This window comes from Schistocerca nitens, chromosome 11 (assembly GCF_023898315.1).
Source record: "Schistocerca nitens isolate TAMUIC-IGC-003100 chromosome 11, iqSchNite1.1, whole genome shotgun sequence".
Classification (NCBI taxonomy): Eukaryota; Metazoa; Arthropoda; class Insecta; order Orthoptera; family Acrididae; genus Schistocerca; species Schistocerca nitens.
Window position 1 is genome coordinate 90,988,911 of NC_064624.1, and position 26,520 is coordinate 91,015,430.

The window sequence follows — 26,520 nt, forward strand, 5'->3', positions numbered from 1 at the left end:
ATCATTATTAAACGTGATATATGATACCAATATGGATAATGTGGAAATTATCATCTGTGCTTCTGGTACCTGTGGGCTAGTTTATATCAAATAGCCAAAAGATTTTGACATCAAAGTGTCAGGTATTTATTATTTTTTATTTAAAGTATATACCCACAGAGTAAACAAAAAGTAGGCCTAATAAATGTAATATTCTGTTGAAGCACAGGTTATTTGTTTTTCAAATAACAAGAGAAGCATTTTTTGAGATTGCCATGAAACTTCAAAACTACTGTTGCTAGAAATCTGAAACTGACGTTAACATAAATGACTTAGATCGAAATAAATTCACCAAATCCAAGCAACTTGACATCAGTTGTTACAATACGGATGTCCTACCAGATGGTCACGTGATAATTTGTGCCGGACGGAGACTCGAACCCAGTTTTCCCCACTTATCACATGTGCTCACCTCAGGATTAGGCTGTCTGTACTTGCCTCCCAGACCGACCAGCACCTATGGTGTCAGGATGAGGACAACGTAACGTATAGAAGTTTGTGTCGATCCAAGAGGTGTGCACAGATAGCTCCATTCTAAGGCAACCGCTCACGATAAGCAAGGTATCTGGGTTCGAGTCCCAGTCCGGTGCAAATTTTCAAATGTCACCCACAGGTAAAACATTAGTACCTAAAATAGCTGACACCAAGTAATTCACATTCAGTTAATTTATTTTGATCTGAATTCAAGCGGCTGTTAATCATTATTAATGTAATACTCCATATTGGTGCAGGCCCTAGATTATAATGAATAGGTCTCTATTCTCTACAGTCTTATTCCCACTAATGCAGGCATACAGAATTAAGCTGCAAGCATTCAGTGATGAAAGTAAGACTACAGTATAGGAACGCAGTGTTTGGATCGGTCCAGGAGGTATGAACAGATAGCCTAATGGTAAGAGGACCCCTTGCGATAAGCGGGAAATCCGGGTTCGAGTCCCAGTCTGGCACATATTTTCATATAACACCAGAAGGTACAACATCTGTACCTAATACAATGGTACCAAGTTATTACTATTTAGCGAATTAATTTCAAACAGTTGTCAATCACCATCAACATAAATAATGTAAATGTCTAGGTTTGATTGAGCTTTGATTAGAAATCTAAAGTGATTCTCAATTTTTTCTTTTTTTTAAAAATATTTGGTAAGTGTCAAAAACAGTCCTTTTGTTTACATACAATGTGTTAAATTTCAAGATAAAGAAAGCAAGGGTATTTGAGATACAATGTTAAGACCATTCTATTATGTACATTTTAAGTTGTTTAAGTAACAAGCCGGGAAATGATGACTTTTCTTCAGGACTGATAACCTCACCGTTTGGTCCCCTCTCCCAAATCGACCAACCAACAACTTTCCTCCAGAAGCAAAGCTATGGTATTAGTCTTACTAAGAACTGAACTACATGTTTATCAATCCTATATATAGTATGAATATGATGATGTATTTAAGTAATAAAAGTTACCCACCGTAGAAACAAAGGCTAACAATGACTTTAATGAACATCATTTGCATTTTGTTTGGAAAGGTTTAAGCAATCCTTTAATCCCACAAGAGAATAAAAATGAATAAAATAAGATTACACAAAGCAGTCACTTGAGCTATGTTACCTGAAGTCTCATTTGTAAGATGCCTTTTGTTTGGATTTTACAACAAATTGTAAACAAGAACAAACAAAGTGGTTATTATGATACTTTATCAAAAATCAAAGTACAGACTCTCCCAGTGGCCGTACTGGGCTCGGCTTACCCTAGAATACAACCAGTTTAGATGTGTAAGAGACTTCAAGATATAGATAAGGAAAAGCAATGAAGCAGTTGATCCTTTTGGGCACAGAACACTAACTTTTAATTTCTTTGAATGTTGGCAAGCAACATACCATTAACTTTGAAAAATGGTAGGCTCATCTTGGTTCAAGCAGATGCAATCAATCGAGGTTCAATGACACATTTTCTGTAGAAGTCTTCTGTTTAGGAATGGTCTATGGTCTGTGCACCTGATTTATTATTCACAGCATATGGCTTAATTGCAACCTAAAATTCACACATTGGAATAAGAGAGGGAAGTCCCTCGGATGATTTCTGAATCGCTTGGTTCCGACGGTATTCCTTTGTTCAAAACAGATCCCGACAATGGTTTCTTGAGCTATTATTGCACAGCTGTTTGTGTGTCATAATTTCATTTTCAAATCGACATCGCATTAGCAGAAAGTCTGTTGTCACTGGCCCATAAATATGCTATAAGCACTTTTACGATTTGTTATGAGAAGACAGTGAATTCTGCTTCATTATTGTTGAAGTCTTGTGAATGCTGCCATTTTAAGATAGGCTGTTGAATGAAAAACATTAAATATCACTGTGTTGCATTTTACGCATCCTAAAAAGTCTATGTGTAATACATGTATCCGAGTTCAGTATTATCCTCATTGCAGTATGCAACTGAAGGACGCATTGTGGATTGGCCGACGGTCCACCAGTAACACTGAATTTCATACATCAAAGCACAAATGAGTAATTTGCAGCAAAATTATAGGTTATGAGAACTTGTGAGTCATCTTGTATCATAAGAAAACTGATTGCCCCTTAATAACATGACCTCAGCAGTTTGGTCTCATAAGACCTTACCACAAATTTCCAAAAAATTTCTCCAATAACATAACAGCGTAACTATCATCTAAAAGTAGAATAGAAGCTACACCAAAACTCCCACTCCTCATTATTGATGATCCCTTGTAACTTAAGAAAAATCAATGTAGTGCAGTAGACTTGTACATTTAAAAATCAATTCCCCTTTCTACTCATCCTCTCCTCACCTTCAAATTTTATCAAAGGCAAACAGAAATACGGCAGCAATACATTTTTCTTAGAAAAATAAAAAATGTGTTTTTGAGATTTTCAAATAGATTTTTTCATCAATTTTTGCAAGGAAAATTTAATCTCACAGTAATTAACGCATAGTTCAGGTGCTTTCAATTGACAAGAGTATAGTTATAGAGCTATATGCAGAAATATTTTCCAAAAGGTTTGGAAAATCACGCAGTTTCTCACGATTTTAAAGAAAAAAAGTCTAGCATTGGGAAACGCTGTTGGAATTCGCGGTGTTTGTTAACTACCTGGGTATTGTCAGATGTTCAAAAAATCTGACACAACTGAGACATCAAGGTCCAAAACTTAATCAAATTTGTCTGATCTAGGTACAAAATTAAGGCAGTGGAAGAAGTGTTAGAATAGTGGTATGAATGAGATGAAGTTCAAATGTATATTATGAGCTTCAATTACGGCAAAACTGAAAGCACCTGTCTGTCTGCCAATGCTTACTCATTTTTCAATGTAACGTGACGTACCTAACATAGTTTCAAAAATAAACGAGTAACAAGGATTATAAATACTTGCATCGCATTACATGCTCATTCTTCAAGTTACTGTACTATTTGTTCACAGGCCTTGATTAACAGCAAAAGTGGTACACTAGTGATGTAAAACAACTTACAGCCATAAATTAATTGTACAAAAACTGCAGATCTTTGGTAACGTTTTTTGAATTCAAATCGTGCATGACTCAACACAGTAATCCCGTTACCACACTATTATTAATTTGTTTTTGTTTGTAACCAATAACAAACATATCGCTCCACATATTATTACGGAATAACTGTAAAACAAATGAACAGAGACTTACCCAACAGCTGCAGGCAGATCAAAATCGCGAAAGTATCACTACTCCCTCCTCAATATCACAATTTTTTTAATTGTTTCAAACATTAATTCTATTTCTAAAGGCGTTTAAATTACGTGAACCTGTTGTATCTTCATTTTAGTTCATCGAAAATCACTCTCACTGACATGGAAGTGAAAATTTTTTTATATCCAGACTGCTTTTTCAAATTCTTTCGATCGCCCATTTGCTATATCAGTCACTGCTAGAATCTGGAACGAAAAACTAATCTAATCTGGGTGAAGCCGTGGGTTTTACGACGACACGATAAAAGCATTCAACAAAACTTGTTACGTGAGCTTACAGTGGAAGACGTCAAGTCGTACATCAATGACTTAAGAATGGATGAGCATACATTTCTATATGTGCTCAGTGAAGTGTATCCTCAATTCACAAAGCACAATATTCACTTAAGAACTGCTACATCTTCAGAAGACAGGCTCACTGCAACACTCCGATTCCTTGCTACAAGAGAGGGTTATGTTAGGTTAGGTTAGGTTAGGTCAGGTCAGGTCTCGTCTCCAATCTTCTTAATCTATTTTTGTATTCAGGGTGCCTCGCGTTGTAAAGCGCCTCATCAGCTTCATACATCTCTATTAATTTTGTAGTTGTCAGCACACACCAATTGTATTTATCGGCAATGTTTATAAAAACACTACAGACGACAGAACGCTGCAGCGATGCTAGCGCTCAATGTGGTGGTAACCAGGTAACATGCCACATTGCAGCGAACAGAAGACAAGCGATTTCTTTGATCAAATCTACAGCGAGGCCCTAGATTTGATCAAGTATTGGACGACATTTGACAAAGTCCCTATTACACCATCAAAAATCTTTGACAAAGATTTTGGACAAAGAAATTTGATAGTGTAATACCGGCCTTAGTGAAATGAGGTATGCTCAACTACCGGACCTACCGATAGATGGCTCTAGCGCGTGCCGGCCAAATATCATATCATTGAGTGTCCGCCAGAGGTCACTGGCGTCCGCCATATGTGAATTTAGCAAAAAAACTAAGTGTCAAAACACGGATGAAAATGTTTTTCGTTCTGCACCCTCATAAGTCTTTTATATTGGATGTTCTAGATATCTAAACATCAACATAATGAAGTGTTTCTAATCTAGCGAGAAAAAACAGTGACACTTCTGCTATGAAATTCCTAAATTCGAGTGTGTTTTGGAAGTTTGACAAGCTGACCTATAAATCGTTTACTATTATTTTTATGAGTGCTTTACTTATTTGCCCGTTTTAAAACCCTATTTAAGATTCAATGGAGGTCAACGAATTAGCTTACTTGCCAAAGCTTTTAACTACAGGTATAATTCGGAAAATCAAGTGTGGAAAACTGTGAAGACTTCTCTTGAAAAAAAATGTTGACATAGTTTGCTTAGGGGTATAATTACTGACAAGAGAAATTACAACTGAACTATTAAAGTATTACTTACGTATAAACGGAAACAATGATTAATTTTCATTATCTGTAGTGATGCATTACCGATCTGCATATATGCTGACACTTTAATTGCAACATGCACTTACGAATTTGGCTCTGTCTTTGATCAGAAATTTAAATGCCATGATTTTATTAACGCATGGTGTATTTTAACTGAGTGATAAGGTAGAAGCACCAGTTTTTGACAGTGCTTCAGCCTTTGATAGAAGACAAGAAATACTTTTAAATGAGACAAACACAAAGGCCAACGTTAAGGCTCCTATTAAATGCATGACTTGTATCATTTGGAAGTTAAGTCTGGTAATAATATTATATTGGACTGATCCATAATGATGTAGGAAGTGAAGGAACTTGTTGAAAATAACATCAATCACAGTTGTTAATTTTAAGGTTGGGGTGTCTTAAAACTGTAATTTTCCAGTCTGACACCCAAACAATTACTGGTACCATGGTTTTATTTTAAAACCAAAATTAATTACACTATGAATTACAACCATGGAATTTTATTTCTGTGAATCTTGGTTCCAGTCTTTGACATGGTGTCAATAACTGGAATGACTGGTTGTCATTATAGGGCCCAAGCAGAAAACAAACCTGAAAGCAAAAGCTGTAGAAGCTGGCCAGACAGGCACCCCAATGGCTGCTACAATCTGTGTGAGACAAGGGTGACATTATATTGCAAATTTAGTGTAAAAAGTTCCATATTGTCTGAATTTGTCCTATGCTGACAGGACATTAAAGTCCAGTCGATTTTGTTATCTGCAAAAGTACACTAGCCAATACCAGTGGCACAAAGGTAGTGCCAAATTACAAACTATCCTGTAACAACAGAAGTATTGCTGGACAATGTACAGTAAATAATATGTAATAACCTGAGAAATTCAGAATTGGTTTGAAGAAATAGAACAGTATTTGGAAAGAGAGTAACATCTTGAAAATAACAAATTATGCAAGTAGAGTTTTCAGTTCTTATGAAAGCTCGCAAAATTCCCCCCCCCCCCTCTCCTCCATTCTCAAGGGAAAAATGTGATAACATAAAAGTGCAAGAAAGTTGTGTACAATGTTGGAAATGATGAAAAGGAAAATCTCACTATGCTTTTTACAGCATATGCTGCTGTAAAGCTTGCTGCTCCTAAGAACATGCTTTTCTCCCTCCCCCCCTCCCCCCCTCTCTCTCTCACTCTCTCTCCTTGGAAGAGTATTCCTGTAATAATAGCTAATAGCATACCAAGAACATGAGGGTGACACAGTGGAGATTTGTTTTCTGGTACAGATGTCTGATACAACTATTCCACAGCAAAGCTTACTTTCAATAGGTGTGGTACCAGTGCACTCCCATAGGATAACAGAATATTATGTCCTCCAGGAGTCACATTGGGTACACCACATAAACTGTACAGCAACTACAATGTTTTGTGAGCAAGTAATACCAGTCAGTATCTTTAATTTTAACATAATTCTTGACTCCCATAATTACCTGTTTATATGTGTGCATGTAGTACAGGTTATTGGTAAAGCAAATACTAATTGGATAGGTCTTCACAATTTTAATACTTAGCAGAAATTCTGGAAAAAAAGTAAATAGTTTTATTACTGTATCACCTCTATGGTGAATTAAGAGGTACTGACTGGTTTCTTTGAACATTTAATAGAAGCCTTCTTTGTACCTGCTATTGATTAAGAGCCATTCCAAGTTCTGTACAGAACAATCTTTCGCATTTTTCATGACGTTTGATATTCTGTACACTAATATTTCTTCTTCTAAATGGTGAATAATGCATTCAGACATTGTTGGTATTAAAGGTAATTCATGAAATAAATTATATTTAAACCAGAAAATTAAAGGTTCCACATGGCACATGAAAAGTAACTGACTACACCCATGTATGTACAGATTCCAAATTGTCTGTGAATTTGAGTTACAAACTTTTTTAAATAGAAATATGAAGAGCACAATACTTTGGGTCTACAATAACTCAAATGTAAAATACTTTAGTTTCCTATGGGAAACTTTGTTCTTTACAAGACTTGTGCAACTGCTTTCACTCTTAATGGAAAACTAAATGGTTTATGTTAAAGTTAACTAGCAAAAAGTGTAACCATTGTTACATAAGTAAGATTCCTTAATGTTAATTCCTTCCTTTGGCATCATAACTTGATAATTTCAGTTCCGTATGGGACATATGAACTAACAAAATGAAATGCTTTTATTACTATGACCAAACAAAATCTTTTTAACATGTACTACACAGTTCAAATCAGCAAAAAGTGTAACCGTGTAATTAAGGTAAATGTTCATGAAACTTAGGCATGTAACATGAATACTGAAATTTCCTAGATTTCCAAGTGTAACTGTAATCACTGTATTCTGTACTTTGTAGTGCTAGAAAGATAATTACATATGATTATTTGCATTCTCCCCGCCCCCCCCCCCCCCTCAACACAGGAAAATATAACAGAAAGACCCCCTAGCAAAATAAAGACAAAATTCACAATATTAGGTTTTGCCTGACTCAGGCCCCCTTATTCTAGAATGGTTCTAAAGTAATAAGAATGCTTACGATCAATTGGAACATTGTGTTCATTCTAGGAAGTATTAAAACAAAAATTAACAGAGTAACAATTTTATTGCTCTTATGTTGCAGAGTATCCACAAACATTACTTTTTGAAATATAGGGCCACTGCATACTCCATTAGATCACACCCATCCTATGATTAAACTGTTTTCCTAAAGTGATAAATTCAAGTTGACGTAGTTATTGAGGGAAATATTTTCTCACACTGAAAGCCATCTGTCAAATAAGTCCCAGAACATAATTCTTTCATTAATTTCACACAAATCACCTTTTTTTAATGCAAGTGCATATTTTGTAACACCAAACATCTTAAAATAAGCTTATAAAATAAACAATTATAATTTTGTTACAATATCTACACGGGATGTAAAGAGTTAATTTTACTTCAATGTGATTCATCCTTTCAAGTTCATCATTGCACAACCACAAATCTATGTACAAAATAGTTTTAAGAAATCTGTCAAAATGTCACACCCATCTGCATGGAATGTCCCATTACATAATCTTTTCCAATTTGAGCACTATACATGATTAAACAATATGAGTTTATTTAACTTCTGCCTTATACTTGATTTGTTGTTTAAAATTTTCTCAGCAGACATTTTTTTCCATATGTTTTTAAGCATATGCAGGAGTACAGGGATGCAATCTTACAAACAAGTTGAGTCTGATGTAATCCTCAATCCCAATTTCATAATGGTAATCATGACCAAGAGCAGCAGATGGCTAATCTACAATTTTATTTTTAACACAATGCAAAATCTTGGCCTGAATATACTTCTGTCGCATATCCCCAGCAATCACAAACATCTGAAACAGTTTCTCTGAATATTCTACAACAGAGTACACACAGTCACTTGTTTCAACCAGATTTCCCCAGTTAACAAAATTTTACAAATGCATTTTTATTGGCCATATTGGCAAAAGCATAGAGAGCATCACATTCTAAGGCAGATTTAACTACTGGTGGCTTCCGTATGTGAAGACAGCCTTTGTATGTGATCTGCCTTGACAGGTGCAATGACACATACCCTGCAATATAATAGAATATTTTTTGCTTGTAAAATGAGAACTTAATGTTATCATCAAGAAGTGCACACCACTTCTCTACTTCATTTTCTGCAGCACTTTCATCACTTTCTACTACATGCTTTCTTGCATGAAAATCATAAACAGGTGGCAAATAACACAAATTAAAATTTGAGCAATTCCCATTCATTGCAGTGACACTGTTACCTAAGAGCAACTTTCTCATGGCACATTTGAACTGGTATGCATTTGGATTGTTGTTCCAATCACCTCTGGACAGAATGCAGGAAAAAAAAGCCCTTTGTGGTCTTGTGACAGTTTATATGTTAGCAAATACTTCAGAGGAGATTCAACACGAAGCATACTTGCCAGACCTATGTGCCTGACTGATTGCATATTGAAAATTATCCCAAAAGCAAAAGTATTTCTTGCATGGAGCAGCAATGGAACACCAATGATTTTTAAGCTTTGGATATAATTTTCAGTGTCTCTGAAAATACCAAGCCAATAAGATTTGTTGTCAAGTCTCAGGGGACTCTTATACCCTTTTCCTAATGGATTTCTGGAGTTCAGAATATCAAAATTCCTGTCAATATAATAAAAAAATTCTACTGTTGCTTCACTTCCTTTAAGATTTGTATCACGAAACCTCCTCAAAAACTCTATACTATCTGCCACACTAGAACTCATAGTCTGTGCAGCTAATGAAACATTCATTTTTCTATTTACATAACTTACATGAACCATGGACCTTGCCGTTGGTGGGGAGGCTTGCGTGCCTCAGCGATACAGATGGCCGTACCGTAGGTGCAACCACAACGGAGGGGTATCTGTTGAGAGGCCAGACAAACATGTGGTTCCTGAAGAGGGGCAGCAGCCTTTTCAGTAGTTGCAGGGGCAACAGTCTGGATGATTGACTGATCTGGCCTTGTAACATTAACCAAAACGGCCTTGCTGTGCTGGTACTGCGAACGGCTGAAAGCAAGGGGAAACTACAGCCGTAATTTTTCCCGAGGACATGCAGCTTTCCTGTATGGTTAAATGATGATGGCGTCCTCTTGGGTAAAATATTCCGGAGGTAAAATAGTCCCCCATTCGGATCTCTGGGCGGGGACTACTCAAGAGGACGTCGTTATCAGGAGAAAGAAAACTGGCGTTCTACGGATCGGAGCGTGGAATGTCAGATCCCTTAATCGGGCAGGTAGGTTAGAAAATTTAAAAAGGGAAATGGATAGGTTAAAGTTAGATATAGTGGGAATTAGTGAAGTTCGGTGGCAGGAGGAACAAGACTTTTGGTCAGGTGATTACAGGGTTATAAATACAAAATCAAATAGGGGTAATGCAGGAGTAGGTTTAATAATGAATAAAAAAATAGGAGTGCGGGTTAGCTACTACAAACAGCATAGTGAACGCATTATTGTGGCTAAGATAGACACAAAGCCCATGCCTACTACAGTAGTACAAGTTTATATGCCAACTAGCTCTGCAGATGATGAAGAAATAGATGAAATGTATGACGAGATAAAAGAAATTATTCAGGTAGTGAAACGAGACGAAAATTTAATAGTCATGGGTGACTGGAATTCGAGTGTAGGAAAAGGGAGAGAAGGAAACATAGTAGGTGAATATGGATGGGGGGGGAAGAAATGAAAGAGGAAACCGCCTTGTAGAATTTTGCACAGAGCATAACTTAATCATAGCTAACACTTGGTTCAAGAATCATAAAAGAAGGTTGTATACCTGGAAGAATCCTGGAGATACTAAAAGGTATCAGATAGATTATATAATGGTAAGACAGAGATTTAGGAACCAGGTTTTAAATTGTAAGACATTTCCAGGGGCAAATGTGGATTCTGACCACAATCTATTGGTTATGAACTGCACATTGAAACTGAAGAAGCTGCAAAAAGGTGGGAATTTAAGGAGATGGGACCTGGATAAACTGAAAGAACAATTGACAGGAATGGGGGAAAGAAATACAGTAGAAGAAGAATGGGTAGCTCTGAGGGATGAAGTAGTGAAGGCAGCAGACGATCGAGTAGGTAAAAAGACGAGGGCTAATAGAAATCCTTGGGTAACAGAAGAAGTATTGAATTTATATGATGAAAGGAGAAAATATAAAAATGCAGTAAATGAAGCAGGCAAAAAGGAATACAAACGTCTCAAAAATGAGATCGACAGGAAGTGCAAAGTGGCTAAGCAGGGATGGCTAGAGGACAAATGTACGGATGTAGAGGCTTGTCTCACTAGGGGTAAGATAGATACTGCCTACAGGAAAATTAAAGAGACCTTTGGAGAGAAGAGAACCACTTGTATGAATATCAAGAGCTCAGATGGCAACCCAGTTCTAAGCAAAGAAGGGAAGGCAGAAAGGTGGAAGGAGTATATAGAGGGTTTATACAAGGGCGATGTACTTGAGGACAATATTATGGAAATGGAAGAGGATGTAGATGAAGACGAAATGGGAGATAAGATACTGCGTGAAGAGTTTGACAGAGCACTGAAAGACCTGAGTCGAAACAAGGCCCCCGGAGTGGACAACATTCCATTAGAACTACTGATGGCCTCGGGAGAGCCAGTCCTGACAAAACTCTACCATCTGGTGAGCAAGATGTATGAGACAGGCGAAATACCCTCAGACTTCAAGAAGAATATAATAATTCCAATCCCAAAGAAAGCAGGTGTTGACAGATGTGAAAATTACCGAACTATCAGTTTAATAAGTCACAGCTGCAAAATACTAACGCGAATTCTTTACAGACGAATGGAAAAACTGATAGAAGCCGACCTCGGCGAAGATCAGTTTGGATTCCGCAGAAATGTTGGAACACGTGAGGCAATACTGAGCCTACGACTTATCTTAGAAGAAAGATTAAGTAAAGGCAAACCTACGTTTCTAGCATTTGTAAACTTAGAGAAAGCTTTTGACAATGTTGATTGGAATACTCTCTTTCTAATTCTGAAGGTGGCAGGGGTAAAATACAGGGAGCGAAAGGCTATTTACAATTTGTACAGAAACCAGATGGCAGTTATAAGAGTCGAGGGGCATGAAAGGGAAGCAGTGGTTGGGAAAGGAGTGAGACAGGGTTGTAGCCTCTCCCCGATGTTATTCAATCTGTATATTGAGCAAGCAATAAAGGAAACAAAAGAAAAATTCGGAGTAGGTATTAAAATTCATGGAGAAGAAGTAAAAACTTTGAGGTTCGCCGATGACATTGTAATTCTGTCAGAGACAGCAAAGGACTTGGAAGAGCAGTTGAACGGAATGGTCAGTGTCTTGAAAGGAGGATATAAGATGAACATCAACAAAAGCAAAACGAGGATAATGGAATGTAGTCAAATTAAGTCGGGTGATGCTGAGGGAATTAGATTAGGAAATGAGACACTTAAAGTAGTAAAGGAGTTTTGCTATTTAGGGAGTAAAATAACTGAGGATGGTCGAAGTAGAGAGGATAGAAAGTGTAGACTGGCAATGGTAAGGAAATCGTTTCTGAAGAAGAGAAATTTGTTAACATCAAGTATAGATTTAAGTGTCAGGAAGTCGTTTCTGAAAGTATTTGTATGGAGCGTAGCCATGTATGGAAGTGAAACATGGACGATAACTATTTTGGACAAGAGGAGAATTGAAGCTTTCGAAATGTGGTGCTACAGAAGAATGCTGAAGATTAGGTGGGTAGATCACGTAACTAATGAGGAGGTATTGAATAGGATTGGGGAGAAGAGAAGTTTGTGGCACAACTTGACTAGAAGAAGGGATCGGTTGGTAGGACATGTTTTGAGGCATCAAGGGATCACAAATTTAGCATTGGAGGGCAGCGTGGAGGGTAAAAATCGTAGAGGGAGACCAAGAGATGAATACACTAAGCAGATTCAGAAGGATGTAGGTTGCAGTATGTACTGGGAGATGAAGAAGCTTGCACAGGATAGAGTAGCATGGAGAGCTGCATCAAACCAGTCTCAGGAATGAAGACCACAACAACAACAACAACAACATGTTGTCCTGATAGTTTGTTGGCAAATGTCATACCTTCTTGTTGTACCTTGTTCAATTGCTCAATGAAATGCCATCTAATAATGGCAGTTGGAGACTCAATAGCAGATAATTCTGCTAGAGCATTTCTGGCTAACTTAATCATATTACATGTCCAAGATACAATAAACATTGTATTTTTCCACGGGATGAGGAATGTGGCTTCTAAAATCACCCTTGTAAAAGTTTGAAGTGCAGCCATGTGAATGTAAAGTGCTTACATTTACCTTGCAGCCATCACATGTAACACCAAACCCTAATGCCAGAACGATGCAGCCTCTCTAAAGCAGATTTTATCAGTGTGGCCTGATTATTTGCCTGTGCACCATTGATAAAGAAATATGCAATCGGGCATTTAAATTTGCCTTTAATAGAGACAAGCATGAAAACCAGAGCCTCAGATGCCTCTATTACTTCTTTTGACTGAGGCGCTTCCCCACCAAAGTCTAAAAAATCTGTGTATAGCTTAGTTCCTTGGTCCCAAACTACTTGCTTCCTAATTGCCATACTGTCTACAGTTAGACATGAATCACTGAACTGGTCCTTACAATTGGGTTCAAATCAATGGACTTAAAAACACTTGCCACCCATTTGGAAATTAATGATTTATGGGGCAGAGGCATTAATTTTTGCAGGTATTCATATGCTGCTGGTGAATAAAAGTACACAGCCATAGCAAACATTTTTCACATTAGTTGTGTATCTATTACCCTTTGACGAGAGAGAATTGTTCACTAAATTGCACACTGATTCCACTTGTGTTCCTTTCTGATGATTGAGGAAGTTATGTAACTTCTCAGGATGATGCCCCTTCAACTTCAATGAACTTATGATGTCATCCATGGAAAACACTATCTTCTCTCTTCTTCGAAGTTTTTCACGGACGCACTTCAGTTTACATTTTAATTCGTGCACAATGTCTGAGAAAAAATTGCAAGTTTCGGTCACCTTGTCTTACATTTCTAGTTTCGACTGTATACCACAATCAGTTACTGAAGAACCAACTGCACTCTGAAATAAAGAATTTTTTTTTTCTTTATTGTTATTTTAAACCTGTACAACAGGCAGGCTGTCAGCAGCATTCTACGCCGCTCTTCACCCAGAGGATACACAAAGAGAAGAACACTGAGAAGACACATAAGTGACAGAACGGTGGGCAATAAAACAGTAGACACATAAAGACAAACACAGAGCCGTTCACACTCGACGATAATCCACACTACAAACTGTTGATACGACGCACTAACACTGAAGAAGACGATTGCACTGGTGAACGATGGAGTGTGACGGTGAACACTGAACACTAAACATGACGGCACACACGAAACACTGATGGCAGTGATCTCCGGCGCGTGAATGTCCACTTAGCGTGTGCGAGTCCGGGGACCTGCCAAGAGAGGAACAGGGGTGAAGTGGGGGAGAGGGGAGAAAAAGGATGCCAATGGCGGAGGAGACGGGGGCAGGAGGAGAGGGACAGGGGATGGGAGGCCCGGGGGAGGAGGGGGGAGAAAAGGAGGAGGGAGGGAAAAAGGGAGAGAAGGGAGGGAGGGTGCTCAGAGGAGCAAGCACAGGAGGAGGGCGGGAGGATCAAAGTTGGTAGGAGGGGTAGATGGAGGGGAGGAGGGCATCATCAGGGAGGGGGAGCTGGTGGAAGCCACCTTGGGAGAGGGTAAGGAGGGTGGAAAGATGGAGACCGGGGGACATGCGAATACAGGCGCGGCAGCGGGCGGGGGTGGGAGAGGATCGGGGAGACGAGCGGGTGAGGAGGATCGAGTTTGCGGGAGGTGTACAGGATCCGAATCCTTTCAAGGAAAAGGAGGAGGTGGGGGAAGGGGATGAGATTGTACAGGATCCGCGTGGGGGAGGGGAGACGGATACGATAGGCGAGGCGGAGAGCATGACGTTCAAGGATTTGGAGCGATTTATAAAAGGTAGGGGGGCCGGAGATCCAAGCCGGATGGGCATAACAAAGGATAGGGCGGATGAGGGACTCATAGGTGTGGAGGATGGTGGAGGGGTCCAGACCCCACGTACGGCCAGAGAGGAGCTTGAGGAGACTGAGTCGGGAGCGTGCCTTGGCTTGGAGTGTCCGGAGGTGGGGAGTCCAGGAGAGGCGACGGTCGAGGGGGACGCCAAGGTACTTAAGGGTGGGAGTGAGGGCGATAGGACAGCCATAGATGGTGAGATAGAAATCAAGGAGGCGGAGGGAAGGGGTGGTTTTGCCTACAATGATCGCCTGGGTTTTGGAGGGATTGACCTTGAGCAACCACTGGTTGCACCAAGCCGTGAACCGGTCAAGATGGGATTGGAGAAGGTGTTGGGAGCGCTGTAGGGTGGGGGCAAGGGCAAGGAAGGTGGTGTCATCGGCAAACTGGAGAAGGTGGACAGGGGCTGACGGCGGCGGCATGTCCGCCGTGTACAAAAGGTACAGAAGGGGGGAGAGGTCGGAGCCTTGGGGCACACCGGCAGAGGGGAAAAAGGTGTAGGAATCTGTGTTATGGATGGTGACATAGGAAGGACGGCGGGAGAGAAAGGAGCCGATCAGACGGACTTGGTTAATGGGAAGGGCGAAGGTTTGGAGCTTGAAGTGGAGACCGGAAAGCCAATACGCGGTCATATGCACTTTCGAGGTCCAGGCAGAGGAAGATTGCGGAGCGACGGGAATTAAGCTGTTCGGCAAGGAGATGAGTGAGGTGAAGGAGCAGGTCGTCGGAAGAGAAGGACGGCCAAAAGCCACACTGGGTAACGGGAAGGAGGCGGTGCTGGCGGAGATGCTGGTGGATGCGTCGGGTGAGGATAGACTCCAGGACCTTGCTGAAGACCGAGGTAAGGCTGATGGGACGGTAGGAGGAGACAGCGGACAGCGGATTTCCAGGTTTAAGGAACATCAGGATACGGGAGGTTTTCCACAAGTCGGGGTAGTAACCGGTGGAAAGGACTATGTTGTAGAGCCTAGCCAGAGTGGAGAGGAAAGTGACAGGAGCTTCACGAAGGTGACGGTAGGTGACACGATCGTGACCAGGAGCGGTGTTGCGTTTTGTGCGGAGTGTAGTAATGAGATCCTGTGTAGTGATAGGGGCAGAGTTCCGTGTGTGCAATGTTGTCCAAGTACTGGAAACCAGGTGCGAGGGGAGGGACAGAGGTGTCAGTTCGATCGCAGACATCCAGGAAGAGGGAGTAATCGAACGGGGGATAATCGGGGATGGAAAACACATCGGAGAGGTTAGAGGCAAAGTGATTGGCCTTACTAAGGGAGTCTGGGAAGGGGTGATCATCATGGAGAAGAGGATAGTAGAGGGAGGGTTTAGTTCCGGTAAGGCGACGGAAGGCTGACCAGAACTTGGACGAGATGATAGGGTAGCATTTAAACGGGTGCATGTCTGTCGCCAGTCCCGGCGTTTCTTAGCCGCGAGCAAGTAACGAATGTGTCGCTGGAGTTGCCGGTGGCGTCGTAGTGTGTCCGGGTCACGCGTGCGGAGGAAGGCACAGTAGAGACGACGGGATTCACGGAGGAGAAGGATGGCCTGTGGGGGTAAGGTAGGACGGTGGGGGAGGATGGCGACAGTAGGGACGTTGGCCTCCACGGCCTCAGACAAGGTCTGCTGGAGAAAGGAGGCGGCATGGGTGACATCGTCAGGGTGGTGGTAGGTGAAGGGGTGGCTATCGACCTGGGTGGAAAGGGTATCCCGGTAGGCATTCCAGTCGGCACGGGAATAGTCATGGACATACTTAGGGGGAGGGTCAGTACGAGGGTCGGGGCGGGGGCGACGACCGTCTGAAACGGTGAGGAGGACAGGGAGATGGTCGCTACCAATAGGCTCCAGGACATCCACCGTTATGCGGCCAAGGAGGTTGGGGGAGGAGAGGATAACATCAGGAGTGGAATTGGATTCGGGACGGGTGTTCTAGGGGATGGGGATTAGGTCGCCTTGAAGGGAGGAGAGGAACCGATGCCACCGTCGTAACTGGGCGGCGGAACGACTATGGATGTTGAGGTCGGCGGCGATCACGTAAGAGGAGAAGGTACGGTCGATGTGGGAGAGAAAGTCGAAGGGAATAGGAGCGTTGGGGCGGACATAGATGGTGGCGCAGGTAACGGTAAGGCCGGGGAAGAAGAGACTAAGGATCAGGTGTTCGGTGGGGTCGGGAAGGAGAGGTTGGAGCCGAACGGGGATCTGGCGGTGGTGACCAATGTCAACTCCACCACGCACAATTGGGAGGGGATTATCGGAGCGGTGGAGGAGATAGGGCGAAGTGTGGATGGTGTGGTGGGGTTGGAGGAAGGTTTCATTAAGGAGGAAGGCATCCATGCGGTGGGTGGCAAGGGTGTGCAGGAAGAGGTTCTTGTTGGCGGGAAGGGAGCGGATGTTGTTGAAAAGGATAAGTTGCTGTCGCGCCATGACAGGGATTTAGACGAGGGTGTCAAGGTGGGAGAAGGTGAAATGGGCCTGGTTGCTGGAGTAGGTGGCGTACATTTTGAGGTGGAAAATGGAACAGGCGGCGAGGGATACCTGTTGGAGGGTGTGGGGGCGCTGAATGGGATGGACATTCTGGAGGACGATGGTGAGGAACCGGATGATGTCCTCAGCAGTGGAGGGGGGGGGGACGAAGGGAATTTCCAGGAGGGGTGGGGGCGTCCAGAGGACGGACAGGGACGGTGAGTTCAGGAGTGGTCGGAGGGGGTCGGGCTTTACACTTTTGGGAGTGGGTGGGATGGGGGAGATTGCAGGTATTGCAGGAAGGAGGGGATTGGAGGTTAGGGCACTGCCTGAGGAAGTGCGCTTGCCTACAATGCAGGCAGGTGGGGGCCTCGCGGCACTCAGCTGTGTGGTGCGCGTTATAGCGCAGACACCTCTGGCAGCGCCGGGATTGAGGAGGGGAACGGGAGGGGTCGACCTTGTAACGCTGGTTGAAGAGGAGGGCACCCTCCTTCAGGAGACGGTCAATGGAAGGGGCGTCCTTGGAGAAAATCCGCATAAGGCGGGTGGGGCCGGCCGAGTTGAAAATGCGGCGGACCGCCCGCACCTCCAGCATGGGATGCGCCTTGAGCTCTGCCAACACCACCTCCTCCGTGATCGATGGACTGAGCCGAGTGATCACGGCGGTGTGGGTCGGTGGGCGACGCGTGGGTTGGGGTTGGCGTGTAGGAGATGGGGAAGGAGCAGGGGTGAGGGAGGCGTTGGGGCCAAAACGTGTGATGGGGAGGCGGGAGACGATGTCAGTATGGAGGGTGGGGCTGGGGGAGGAGATGAGAACGGAATCCCGTCTGGGAGTGAGGAGAGAGATAGGTGCACCAGGGAAGTGTTGGCGGAGGAGGAGGGAGAGATTCCGGGCCTCAAGAAGGGAAGGATCGGGACAGGAGAGGAGGTATTTGTAGAAAGAGGGGGGGAGGAGGAGGAGGAAGAGGCGGAGGGAGCAGGGCCAGGTGGCGAGACATTCATGGCACCCTGGGGGGGGGGGAAGGAGGATGGGGCGGGGCCTTTTTGGGGGCGGAGGAGGTTGTGGTGCCACTAGGGCGCTTAACGGCGGCAGAAGGGCGGGTGGTGACAAGAGGGACGGGAGCTATAGGGCGGTGGTGGGAAGGGACAGGTTCCGGCGTGGACGCAGCAGTCGGCGCCGGAGACGGTGACGGTGACGGTGACGGCGGTGATGGCGAAGGCGACGGGGAGAGCTGGGCATGGACAGTGGCCCGACGGGCCACCACCCTAGCCGGAGCTGCAGTGACAGGCTGGGGGAGTGGGGGGAAAGGATCAGATCGAGAGGAGCAGGAGGAAGAAGCTGGAGAGGGGGCGTCAAACAGCGAGGGCAAAGGGAGAGTGAGAAGAGGTGGGATGGAAGGAGGGGGGTGGGACTGGGCACACCACGTGATAGTGGTGGAGGCGGCGGAAGGGGAAGTGTAAACTATGGCGGTGGTGGTAGCGGTGGCGGTGATGGTGGTGGGGGTGGACATGACGTCAGGGAGAAACAATAACGCACAGAACGAAAAGGAAAGGACACAAACTGGGGACAGACGAAGATAAAGACGGAGAAAGACGAGGACGGAGGAAGACGAAGACGGCCAAAGACCTTGGTCGGACGGCGACGGCGGCGGCGGCGGCGGCGACCAGGCGGCGGCGGCGGCGGCGGCGGCGGCGGCGGCGGCGGCGAGCACCGGCTGGCGGCGACCAGGCTGCGGCGGCGGCGGCGGCGGCGGCGGCGAACAGACGGACGGACGGACGGACGGACAGCAGGCAGCAGCGGTAGTGGCGGTGACGGACAGCGAGCAGGCAGACGGACGGACGGACAGACGAACGAACGAACAGCTACAGCAGTAAGCGGCGGGCAGACGGGCAGACAGACAGACAGACAGACAGACGGACACAATCTTCGAAGACGGAGATTCCAACCTGAGAGTAGCCCAGGCTTTGCAATCTGCGCTTTCGAATGAGGGGATCCAATCCTCTGATGAAATAAAGAAATAATTTCGTTATATATGAATGAAATAACTCAAGGCTTGATGAAAAAATATAAGAAAGCTTTGGGGGTGTGAAAACATCATAATAACGTTTTCGACACAATTCGCAGCTTCTGCATTGGATAAATGGGACATACTTTCCACGGAAGAATTCTCATTGACAACATTCTCCACGAAATCAGTAGCTTCTGCAGGTGGCAAATCGAGCACGGATTCCATGACAGAACGCTAAAAACAAAAATATGGACCTGGATTACAACATTGCTTAGACCTATGTAGCCCATTTGTGTCCGTACGAAATAAATTCACAAATGTAAAAAGCACACACATAGCAAGGAAATTAATTAGCTACCTCAAATGGAGAAGCATCGTTGTCACTCAAAACTCAAAATCCTAACAACATGTCATCGTGGCTGTTTATTTGGTGGCATCAAATGTGTCGGAAAGTCAAAAACTGATGGTACTGCTTCGGGTTTGAGACGTTTCTTCCACGTTCCAGGGCTCAGTACATAATCATCTTGTCGGAAATGGATTCTGCAAAGAAAACTGCAAGACGTAGGATTAAAACCTTTCCGCTTCACGGAAGTAATCCACTTCTTTAGCAGCTCTGGGTGCTTTGGAGGAAACCTGTTCAAAAACATCGAATTAGCAAACGCACTAAGTCTGTTTTTTTATCGTATTGTATCGGTAGTCCTATTACCTGTGAAATGGTAAGCCACTTTCCTTATTCCATCGCTTCGTACAGTTGAAATCGGAACAAGAAATCACCATTTCGATATTCCTTATACACCGTACAGACCGAGAAAAACTTCTTGTCAAATTCGAATATGGCGGACAATACAGACGACTGTAATCAGCTGGTAGAGCCATCTATCGGTAGGTCCGGTAGTTGAGCATCCCTCATTTCGCCATCTTTAGACGCCTGTGATCAGGAGCGTCAAAGTAATTCTGCTGTGGCAGAATTGCTTGCTGTAGAAACATCATTTTCAGAAGGCGAAATGTTTAGTTCAAGTTGCGTCGATCGCGGTGTCACCAGCAATCCACTTTTTCTGTTTGTCTGTCCACTCGGTCATGCGTAAATAAATTCATAGAAAAAAGTGAACAGCGAGATGAATGAAGTGCACAGAAATCTAATATAGGTGAACTTGAAAGACGTAATCCATCTCCGGTGGTACTCCGCCATTCCAGCACTAATCGAAGTGCTAGGTTTTTCAGGTGCCAGCCAGCCAGCCAGCCAGCCAGCCAGCCAGCCAGCCGAGCAGCAGCAGCGGTCCCGGTCCCGTTCCCGGCCAGCAGCAACGGTCCCGGCCAGCAGCAGCGGTCCAGCCGGCGGCAGCCAGCCAGTCCTCCTGCAGCAGCAGCGGCGGCGGCGGCGGTCCAGCCAGCCAGCCAGCCAGCCCAGGAGCAGCAGCAGCAGCAGCCCCGGCCCCGTCCTTGGCAGCAGCAGCAGCAGCTGCGGTGTTCCTGCCACCCGTCGTCGCCGTCGCCGACAGTGCCAGCGCCAGCAGCGTGGGACTCTGGTCTTCGTCCATCTTCATCTTCCTCTGTCTTCGTCTTCCTCCGTCTTCAACTTCATCCGTCTTCGTCTTCATCTGTCCCCAGTTCTTGTCCTTTCTTTTTCGTCCTGTGCGTTTTTGTTTCTCCCTGTCGTCATGTCAGCCCCCACCACCACAGCCATAGTTTATACTTCCCCCTCCGCCACCACCACCACCATAACATGGTATGCCCAGTCACCCCCCCCCTTTCCATCCCGCCTCTTCTCACTCTCCCTTCGCCCTCGCTCTTTGTCGCCCCCTCTCCAGCTTCTTCCTCCCGCTCCTCTCCCTCTGATCCTTTCCCCCCACTCCCCCGGCCATTCACTGCAGCTCCAGCTAAGGAGGTGGCCCATCGGGCCACTGCCCATGCCCAACTATCCCCATCGCCCTCGCCATCACCGCCACCACCGTCGCCGTCGCCGTCGCCGTCGCCGTCGCCGTCGCCGTCGCCGTCGCCGTCGCCGTCGCCGTCGCCGTCGCCTTCACCGTCACCATCTCCAGCGCCGACTGCTGCGTCCACACCGGGACCTGCCCCTTCCCGTCACCTTCCTATAGCTCCCGTCCCTCATATCACCACCCACCCTTCTGCCGCCGTTAAATGCCCTAGTGGCACCACCACTTCCTCCGCTCCCAAAAAGGCCCCGCCCAATCTTCCTTCGCTGCGGTCACAGGTTCGAATCCTGCCTCGGGCATGGATGTGTGTGATGTCCTTGGGTTAGTTAGGTTTAAGTAGTTATAAGTTCTAGGGGACGGATGACCATTGGTGTTAAGTCCCATAGTGCTCAGAGCCATTTGAACCATTTGAACCAATCTTCCTTCCACCCCAGGATGCCATGGATGTCTCCCCACCAGGCCCTGTTCCCTCCTCCTCCTCCTCCTCCTCCTCCTCCTCCTCCTCCCCCCCTCTTTTTACAAATACCTCCTCTCCTGTCCCAATCCTTCCTTTCCCGAGGCCCGGAATCTCTCCCTCCTCCTCCGCGAACACTTTCCTGGTCCCCATCTCTCTCCTCACTCCCAGACGGGATTCCATTCTCATCTCCTACCCCAGCCCAACCCTCTATACTGACATCCTCTCCCACCTCCCAATCACCCGTTTTGGCCCCAACGCCTCCCTCACCCCTGCTCCTTCTCCAACTCCTACCCACCAACCCCAACCCCCGCGTCGCCCGCCGACCCTCACCTCCGTGATCACTCGGCTAAGCCCGCCGATCACGGAGGAGAAGGTGTTGGTGGAGCTCAAGGCGCATCCCATGCTGGAGGTGTGGGCCGTCTGCTGCATTTTCAACTCGACCAGCCCCACCTGCCTTACGCGGGTTTTCTCCGAGGACGCCCCCTCCATTGACCATCTCCTGATGGAGGGTGCCCTCCTCTTCAACCAGCATTACAAGGTCGACCCCTCCCGTTCCCCTCCTCAATCCCTGTGCTGCCAGAGGTGTCTGCACTATAACACACACCCAACAGCCGAGTGCTGCGAGGCCCCCACCTGCCCGCATTGTAGGCAACCGCAATTCCTCTGGCAGTGCCCTAACCTTCAATCCCCTCCCTCCTGCAATATCTGCAATCTCCCCCATCCCACCTACTCCCAAAATTGTAAAGCCCGACCCCCTCCGACCACTCCTGAACTCACCGTCCCTGTCCGTCCTCTGGACGCCCCTACCCCTCCCGGCAATTCCCTTCACCCGCCCCCTACTGCTGAGGACATCATCAGATTCCTCACCATTGTCCTTCCGAATGTTCATCCTTTTCAGCGCCCCCCCCCCCCCCTCTTCAACAGATATCCCTCACCGCCCGTTCCATTTTCCAACTCAAAATGAACGCCACCTACTCCAACAACCAGGCCCATTTCACCTTCTCCCGTCTCGACACCCTTGTCTAAATCCCTGACATGCTGCGACAGCACCGTATCCTTTTCAACAATATCCGCTCCCTTCCCGCCAACAAGAACCTCTTCCTGCACACCCTTGCCACCCACCACATGAATGCCTTCCTCGTCAATGAAACCTTTCTCCAATCCCACCACACCATCCACACTTCGCCTACCTCCTCCACCGCTCCGATAATCCCCTCACGATAGCGCGTGGCGGTGTTCCCATTGGTCACCACCGCCAGATCCCTGTTCGGCTCCAACCTTTCCTTCCCGACCCCACCGAACACCTGATCCTTAGTCTCTTCTTCCCTGGCGTTACCGTTACCTGCGCCACCATCTATGTCCGCCCTAACGCCCCTATGCCCTTCGACTTCCTCTCCCACATTGACCGTACCTTCTCCTCCTATGTGATCGCCGCCGACCTCAACATCCATAGTCATTCCGCCGGCCAGTTACGGCGGTGGCATCAGTTCCTCTCCTCCCTTCAAGACGAGCTCATCCCCATCCACCAGCACACCCATCCCAAATCCAACTCCACTCCCGATGTTATCCTTTCCTCCCCCAACCTCCTTGGCCACATAACGATGGATGTCCTGGAGCCTATTGGTAGCGACCATCTCCCTGTCCTCCTCACTGTTTCAGACGGTCGTCGCCCCTGCCCCGACCCTCGCAATGACCCTCCCCCTGAGTACATCCATGAATATTCCCATGCCAACTGGAATGCCTACCGGGATACCCTTTCCACCCAGGCCGACAGCCACCCCTTCACCTAGCACCACCCTGACGATGTAACCCATGCCACCTCCTTTCTCCAGCAGACCTTGTCTGAGGCCGTGGAGGCCCACGTCCCTACTGTCGCCATCCACCCCCACCGTCCTACCTTACCCCCACAGGCCGTCCTCCTCCTCCGTGAATCCCGCCGTCTCTACCATGCCTTCCTCTGCACATGTGACCCGGACACACTACGACGCCACCGGCAACTCCAGCGACAGATTCGTAATTTGCTCGCGGCTAAGAAACGCCGGGACTGGCGACAGACATGCACCCGTTTAAATGCTACCCTATCATCTCGTCCAAGTTCTGGTCAGCCTTCCGTCGCCTTACCGCAACTAAACCCTCCCTCTACTATCCTCTTCTCCATGATGATCACCCCTTCCCAGACTCCCTTAGTAAGGCCAATCACTTTGCCTCTAACCTCTCCGATTTGTTTTCCATCCCCGATTATCCCCTGTTCGATTACTCCCTCTTCCCGGATGTCCGCGATCGAACTGACACCTCTGTCCCTCCCCTCGCACCTGGTTTCCAGTACTTGGGCAACATTGCACACACGGAACTCTGCCCCTATCACTACACAGGATCTCATTACTACACTCCGCACAAAACGCAACACCGCTCCTGGTCACGATCGTGTCACCTACCGTCACCTTCGTGAAGCTCCTGTCGCTTTCCTCTCCACTCTGGCTAGGCTCTACAATGTAGTCCTTTCCACCGGTTACTACCCCGACCTGTGGAAAACCTCCCGTATCCTGATGTTCCTTAAACCTGGAAATCCGCTGTCCGCTGTCTTCTCCTACCGTCCCATCAGCCTTACTCAGTGTTCAGCGATGTCCTGGAATCTATCCTCACCCGACGCATCCACCAGCATCTCCGCCAGCACCACCTCCTTCCTGTTACCCATTGTGGCTTTCGGCCGTCCTTCTCTTCTGACGACCTTCTCCTTCACCTCACTCATCTCCTTTCAGACCAGCTTACTTCCCGTCGCTCCGCGATCTTCCTCTCCCTGGACCTCGAACGTTCTTATGACCGCGTATGGCATTATGGTCTCCTCTTCAAGCTCCAAACCTTCGCCCTTCCCATTAACTACGTCCGTCTGATCGTCTCCTTTCTCTCCCACGGTCCTTCCTATGTCACCATCCATAACATAGATTCCTACACCTTTTTCCCTTCTGCTGGTGTGCTCCAAGGCTCCGTCCTCTCCCCCGTTCTGTACCTTTTGTACACGGCGGACATGCCGCCGCCGTCAGCCCCTGTCCACCTTCTCCAGTTTGCCGATGACACCGCCTTCCTTGCTCTTGCCCCCACCCTACAGCGCTCCCAACACCTTCTCCAATCCCATCTTGACCGGTTCACCGCTTGGTGCAACCAGTGGTTGCTCAAGGTCAATCCCTCCAAAACCCAGGCGATCATTGTAGGCAAAACCACCCCTTCCTTCCGCCTCCTTGATTTCTATCTGATCATCTATGGCCATCCTATCGCCCTCACTCCCACCCTTAAGTACCTTGGCGTCACCCTCGACCGTCGCCTCTCTTGGACTCCCCATCTCCGGACAATCCAAGCCAAGGCACACTCCCGACTCCGTCTCCTCAAGCTCCTTTCCGGCCATACGTGGGGTCTGGACCCCTCCACCATCCTCTACACCTATAAATCCCTCATCCGCCCTATTTTTTGTTACGCCCATCTGGCCTGGATCTCCGCCCCCCTACCTTTTATAAATCCCTACAAATCCTTGAATGCCATGCTCTCCGCCTCGCCTATCGCATCCGTCTCCCCTCCCCCACGTGGCTCCTGTATGATCTCATCCCCTTCCCCCACCTCCTCCTCTTCCTTGAAAGGATACAGATCCTGTACACCTCCCGCAAACTCGATCCTCCTCATCCGCTTGTCTCACCCATCCTCTCCCAACCCCACCTGCTGCCGCACCTGTATTCCCACGTCCAACCCGGACTCAATCTCTCCACCCTCCTTACCCTCTCCCAAGGTGGCTTCCGCCAGCTCCCCCTCCCTGATGATGTCCTCCTCCCCTCCATCTACCCCTCCTACCAACTTTGATCCTCCCTCCCTGTTCCTGTGTCTGGTCCTTGGGCACCCTCCGTCCCTCCTCCCTTTCTCCCCACTCCTCCCCCGGGCCTCCCCTCCCCTGTCCCTCTACTCCGCCTCCCTTCTCCTCAGCCATTGGCATCTTTTTCTCTCCACCCTCTCCACCGCCCCTCACCCTTCTTCCCCTCTTGGCAGATCCCCGGACTCGCACACGCTACGTGGACTTTCGCGTGCTGGAGATCATCGCCATCAGTGTCTCGTGTGTGTGATGTCGTTTTGTGTTTTTAGTTCCGCCGTCACGCTTCTACGTTCACTTGTGCCGTCGGATTCAACAGTGTTATGTGCGCCGTGTCAACGTGTTTTCAGTGTCGTTATTGTCGAGTGTGAACAGCTCCATGTTTTTGGTGTATCTGCGACCACTGTTTTTTGCCCGTCACTATGTTCATTTTAATACTCCATTATTGTACTGTTATTGTCAACACTATGGCTGAAGAGCGATGTAGCATGCCGCTGTCAGCCTACCTGATTGTTCAATTATTAAAATAACAATAAAGGAAAAAGAAAGACGTAATCATGTTAGATAAATCCTTGCATACTGACCATGGCTTTCATGTAAGTTACAACGGTAAATAGTTATTGACTAAAAGAAGTCTGTCACTTAGTTAACATGGGTTGGAGGCATAGCATGAAAGTATTTTGGACTATTGGGTTATTAAGAAAACTTCGAGTCCTTACTAAACGGTTGAACAATATTTTGGGGGATGAAGATTGTACCATAAAAAAAATGATACAGAACTAAACTATCGACCTACTATAAATGTAAATCCGTCCAGGCGATAGCAGTGTCACCTGCTGAGGAATAACGTAGTCCAGCACATGCACGGTATATGTTGTATCAGTGAGCATGCTGTCTGTGTGTACAATGTGGAAGGTACATGATCTATCTGAGATTGGGCGAGGGCAGACTGTAACGGCCCGGAGGCTTAGCACGAGCATTTCGGAAACAGC

At 46.3% G+C, this 26,520-nt stretch overlaps 1 long non-coding RNA gene across 1 annotated transcript in view; it reads right to left on the reverse strand.

Annotated features, from left to right (window-relative positions):
- LOC126212907 (uncharacterized) overlaps positions 1-4,188 on the reverse strand; it is a 116,278-nt gene extending 112,090 nt beyond the window's left edge. Inside the window, exon 1 of the long non-coding RNA XR_007540993.1 lies at positions 3,714-4,188. This is a non-coding gene — a long non-coding RNA (uncharacterized LOC126212907). The remainder of the gene's footprint in view (positions 1-3,713) is intronic.
- Between the last annotated feature and the right edge of the window lie 22,332 nt (positions 4,189-26,520).